The sequence below is a fragment of the Sinocyclocheilus grahami genome, unplaced genomic scaffold (assembly GCF_001515645.1).
Source record: "Sinocyclocheilus grahami isolate Dianchi unplaced genomic scaffold, SAMN03320097.WGS_v1.1 scaffold1636.1, whole genome shotgun sequence".
Lineage (NCBI taxonomy): Eukaryota > Metazoa > Chordata > Actinopteri > Cypriniformes > Cyprinidae > Sinocyclocheilus > Sinocyclocheilus grahami.
In genome coordinates, this window is record NW_015506815.1 from 35,085 (window position 1) to 40,773 (window position 5,689).

Below are 5,689 nucleotides of genomic sequence, written 5' to 3' on the forward strand. Positions count from 1 at the left end.
AGTGATCACTGCACATACGAATCTTATTTCATGCTCATATAATGACCCTCAAAGTTATAAACAGCATGTTCATATATGGACAAATCATAAATATAGCCCAGTGAGTGCTCATATTTGAAATATGAAGTTTAGGTTACTCATCCAGGCCACGGTGAAGACTTATCTGACCTATCATGACATTACTGTAATATTTCTCAGTAAGTGCACTGCTTTTTCTATTTACTGTACTTTGAAATAAATTAATAAATAAAAAGTATTAAACAATGTTTTTGACTTTCTCTAGACTCTCTAGATTTAAGTTTATATGCTTACACTTATTAGCTGCTGCAGTATACTATTGTTGTAGATTGCTATTAACTGACTTTGTGTTAGAGTCACAAGCCTGAGAATTTTGCTTGATTTAAATATAAATTTACAGACAACAGTCAACATGTGGTGTAGTACTTATTCATCTTTGGGCCAAATGGTTCTGAGTATGGTGAGTTACATTTCCAGATGCATTTCTATATGAATATGGCACTGTTCGTAATCACACCACATCTGTCCTAAGTTGTAATCACACCACATCTGTCCTAAGTGCATGAAGTCAAATATGAAGCGTCGAACCACAAAATCATTTACTTGCCTTGAATGTAGTTTTTGCATTGTATCCAGGATGTAGGGAAGTATTTTTACTTTTTTACTAGAGTACAGTTGTGTGAAAGACTGTCTTCATGAAAGTAAAATAGTCAAGTCAGAATACAAGCAACTATAACATGTTTTGGTAGGCTATGAAAGTTGCAGAGCAGACAATAGTCTGGAGGGATTTCAGAGAATATTGTCAAAACATCCAGTCAGCATTCGTTCTGTTTCTGTGGTTGAAAATGTCTTGTTAATGACTGATCCAAGATGAAGGGATGAGTAGAAAGTGGCAGTAAATGATTTTATTTGTCAGTGAACCTTGATGGGTGTGGGCTACACCAGCAGGAGAGCACAGCAGGTTCAGTCCCATCAGCTCAGAGCAGGAGACTGATACTACAGGACACTGACTCACCAAAACTGGACAGTGGATTTCTGCTAGTAGGGATATGGTTCAGTGGCACAATGTGCAGCCAATACCTTTGCAGCAGTTGCATTGGGGATCTTTAAGTGTTGTTGCCAAACTTTTCTGACTTGATGCCTCAAATAATTCAGGCTGTTATTGAGATAAGTGTGAGAGGGGGAGGGGTCATGTGATGCGTTTAAAGACACACCTCTTCTGCAAGCTCTAATCCACAGCCATCCAAACACCGGGGAAAAAAACATGCTCTCCAACTCATACACCTTCAGTAGAGAGTTATTGACACCTGCCATATCTTTGCCATGGTTAGCTCATCTAAGTCTGTATTTAGTCTGTAATTTACCCTGGACTCCAGTTTCTGGAGCTGTTTCTTTCCACCCTTCATGGCCAGACTCTCAGCCTCATCCAGACGGTGCTGCAGGTCTTTGACAGTCACCTCCATGTTCTTCTTCATCCTCTCCAGGTGAGCACTGGTGTCCTGCTCCTTCTTCAGCTCCTCAGCCATCATGGCAGCCTGAAATATAAGCCAATGAAAATGAGCTAACCAATATAGATAGAATTAGCTTCCATGAATGCTCTCTTTGCTACCACATGCAGCTAAACAAAGTCAAATAACTGTTTCAGTTAGCACAGAGTAACAGAATGCAAACACCCACATCAGTGATGGCCTTCTTGGCCTTCTCCTCTGCATTTCTGGCCTCCTGGACTGCATCATCCACCTCACCTTGAACCTGGACAAGCTTCTTCTTGGTGTTAATAAGACTCGTATTCTGCAGGATTTAAGCAGGTCGTTTAGTGTATATTTTACTAAAATTTTATCATGCAACATGAATTTACGACAGGATTGTTTTGAACGAGTTGACTGGGAGATGTTCCGGGCTGCTTCTGATGATGACATTGAAGCCTACTCGGACACCATAACGTGTTTCAACAAGAAGTGTGTTGAAGACGTGTGTAGTAAATAGGGGACCACCAAATTACAACATCTTTAATTGAAGACGACCTCTGACCTCTCACTTCAGGACCCCTGCGTCCCGTTCACCTTTGACCTATTAATAATCTCCAGATGTCAGTATGTCATATGTTGTTAGCATAATTAAACTTCCGGCATTGACCCAGTGATCTTGCATATCCTCTGTGGATCAATATAAAGACTGATCAATTTCGAACAGTGACAGGTCATAAACGATGTCCTGAGGTGCATATTTAACTCTCACATCTGGTGGTATCTGTTGACCACATGCGGGCATCCGGCCACATTCCATCACAGGGTGTGTTATGGTCTCTCCCCTCTCTCTCTACGGGATGTGAGAAAAAGAAGATTCTAATGATGAACAAGCAATATCAAAATAAGTAAAAGAATAAACCATTTTAAGAGACCAAAGCATATTATGGACCCCAACTATGCTCTCTCTCTCTCTCACACACATGCACACACACAATTGTCTGAGTAAAAGGATCTTATTCTCTTCTTTTAAATGAAATGAATATAAATAAATTGTAATCACACTTAAAATAAAACAAAGCAAATACTTTACACTATTTTTAGGTGTCACTAAAAATATAAAAACATCTTACATTTTTCCAGGAGCAGGAAAAAGAGTTTGTCATGTAAGAAAAAGTTCTATGCTCCATGTTTTATGGAGGCTTTCCATAGACATAATGATTATAATGCTGTATCAACCCCTAAACCTATCCATCACAGTAAACTTTCTGCATTTTGATATTTTCAAAAACAACATTTAGCATAATTTATCATTTAAAAAGCTGTTATGCTCAAGGGGACAAATTTCGCTCATGTCAATCATTGATGTATTACTACACAACAAGGGGTAGATGAACCACACACACACACACACACATCTGGTTTGTGGGGACACACCGTAGGTGTAATGATTTTTTTTACTGTAAAACTGTACACCTATCCGTCAAAAAGAAAATTCTGCATTTTTATATTTTTCTATGTTTGTAAACAATCTTAATTATGAATACTCAAGAAATGTCATCATAAACCATATTTACATTGTTATATCAGAGTAATATTTGTGTCATTATACAAATGTGTGTCCTGATAAATAATATAAACAAGCACAGAAATACATAAACATTTCAAGCTGAAAAGAGGCTTATCTCTAATTTAAAGAATATGGTAATAAATAAAAACATCTAATTAATGTGACAGCATAGTAACAAACATTAAAGCAACTAAAGCACTATAGCAAAGCAAATCATTTATCACACATTTTAAACATGTATTCAACATTTATTTAAGCTTATCAAACTTATAAATCACATCATTCTCTTAATTTATTTACATTTTTTTTTAAATATCCAAAAATTAGGCCTTGACTGTGGTAGCTACCTTGCTGTCTGTAACGGGGCTGACGAGACGTGAGACGTGCGGATCCATGTGCAAGCTTTATTTAAAGCAGAGAGGTCAGAAACACAGGCAGGGTCGAACAATGGCAAACAGGTATATGGCGGGCAAGACACAAGAATAATCCTAGGGCTAGCGAAGGTCAACGATCGGCGAACAGAATCAAAAGGGCGAGATTAGAGGGATAAATCCAGGAACACAGGAAAAGGTCCAGGCATGGGCAAACAGAGTCCAAACGGCAAAACGACAGGGCAATCCAAAAACAAAGGCAGCAATATATACACGGGAAAACAGGCAAGGCAAGACTAGACTAAACTAAACTAGGAACTAAGAAAAAGACAAAACTAAGACAATAAACAGGCTCCATATAGCAGCTAACACTAGGAGAGTGGAAAACGCAGAACAATACAAGAGACCAAACAGGACATAAACATGGAATGGTTTGGTAAAGTAGTTAACACTTGGAGAGTGAAAAACGCTAGACAATACTCGGCAGTGAGAGAGAGGAAGTCCATGGCTTATGTAGCATGTCTGATTGGATTCAGCTGTGTGTGTGTGTGTGTGTGTGTGATCAGTGCAATGGTTGATGGGAAATGCAGTCCAGGGTGATGTGTAACAGTCTGTGTGGTGTGAGAGTCAATGTAATGGGAGAAGGGTGACCTCTGATGGCAAACAGACGGAAGTTCATGGACCGGATTCGTGACAGAGCCCCCCCAGCAGGAGCCCACCCTGGGCCTAACTCGGGGACATGACCCCCTCCTGGGCGGAACGGAGGATCTAGAGCCCTTCCAGGGCGGTACTGGGGATCAAGATAGCGCTTATGTGGTGCTGGCACTGGAGGGTGCTCTGGAGGAGCAGGCACAGCAAAGCGCTTTCGAGGAACTGGCACTGGAGTGAGTCTTGGGACTGGAGCCGACACTGGAGACAGGGAAACAGGAGGATGCCATGGGCTATACTCGGGAACAGGAGCCCTCCGTGGGCTTAACTCGGGAACAGGAGCCCTCCGTGGGCTTAACTCGGGAACAGGAGCCCGCCGTGGGCTATACTCGGGAACAGGAGCCCTCCGTGGGCCTAACTCGGGAACAGGAGCCCTCCGTGGGCGTAACTCGGGAACAGGAGTCCTCCCTGGTAGGGACTGGGACCTGGGGAAAACTGAGACACAAGAGACTGACAGAGCATATATGGTCTCATGGATGGGACAGACAATTCTTTCACAAACGGCCTCCATAGCCGTGACAGGGTAGGATGAGGATTCACAGACGGCCTCCTTAGCCGTGACAGGACAGGCAGAGAGTTCACAAACGGCCTCCATAGCCGTGACAGGACAAACAGGAAGTTCATAGGTGGGTACTACTGACACCTCTGGAGGTTCTGCAGTGGGTGCCGCCACCTCTGGAGGTTCTACAGTAGTGCCCTCAGGATACAGGGTGCGTTCGGCAAAGGTTCCTTCGACCTTGACCTGACAGGTTGAAAGTGCGTTTCTGGGCACCACCACCATGCAAGGAGCTGAAGTGAGCACCGCCGCTTCGGGAGGTTCTGCAGCATGCAGCACCACCTCTGGAGAAACTGCAGCGGGCACCATTGCTTCGGGGAACACAGCAGCGAGCACCACTACCTCAGGAGATTCTGCAGCTTCAGCCTCCACCTCTGGAGACCTAATAGTGGGCGCCGCCGCCTCTGGGAGTTCTGTGGTGGTGTATGCAGCCCAAACACACCAAAAAGCGATCCCCATCAGGGGAAACACTTCAGACAGAGGAATTAGTTCAGGAACAGAAGAGTTAGAGTGAGTAGGTTTGGGGATACCAGCTGTGCGTGCAGACACCAGTGGTGTATCCCTCACAGTAGATACCAGACTGGGATACCGAAAGACTGACCTTGAAGATCTGGGTGCAACAGACAGGACATGACAAGACTCCTGACGATCAGCTGTGACGTGACGTGACTCTTGACGATCAGCTGTGACGTGATGTGATGTGACTCTCGACAATCAGCTGTGACGTGACTTGACTTTGGACGATCAGCTGTGACGTGACGTGACTCTGGATGATCAGCTGTGACATCACGTGACTCTGGACGATCAGCTGTGAAGTGATGTGACTCTGGACGATCAGCTGTGACGTGACGTGACTCTGGACGATCAGCGGTGACGTGACTTGCCTCATGACGATCAGCTGTGCCGTGACTTGGTTCATGAAGATCAGCTGTGACTTGACCAGACTCATGATAATAAACTGTGACTCTATTTGACTCATGACGATCAACTGTGACTAGAC

General features: G+C 43.5%; 1 long non-coding RNA gene across 1 annotated transcript; it reads right to left on the minus strand.

The window, feature by feature from the left end:
• Positions 1–1,485: 1,485 nt before the first annotated feature.
• Positions 1,486–1,773, minus strand: LOC107571698 (uncharacterized). Its single transcript, XR_001607224.1, has 2 exons — positions 1,696–1,773; positions 1,486–1,553 (listed from the first exon to the last, which is right to left on the minus strand). It is a non-coding gene; the product is annotated as an uncharacterized lncRNA (long non-coding RNA).
• Between the last annotated feature and the right edge of the window lie 3,916 nt (positions 1,774–5,689).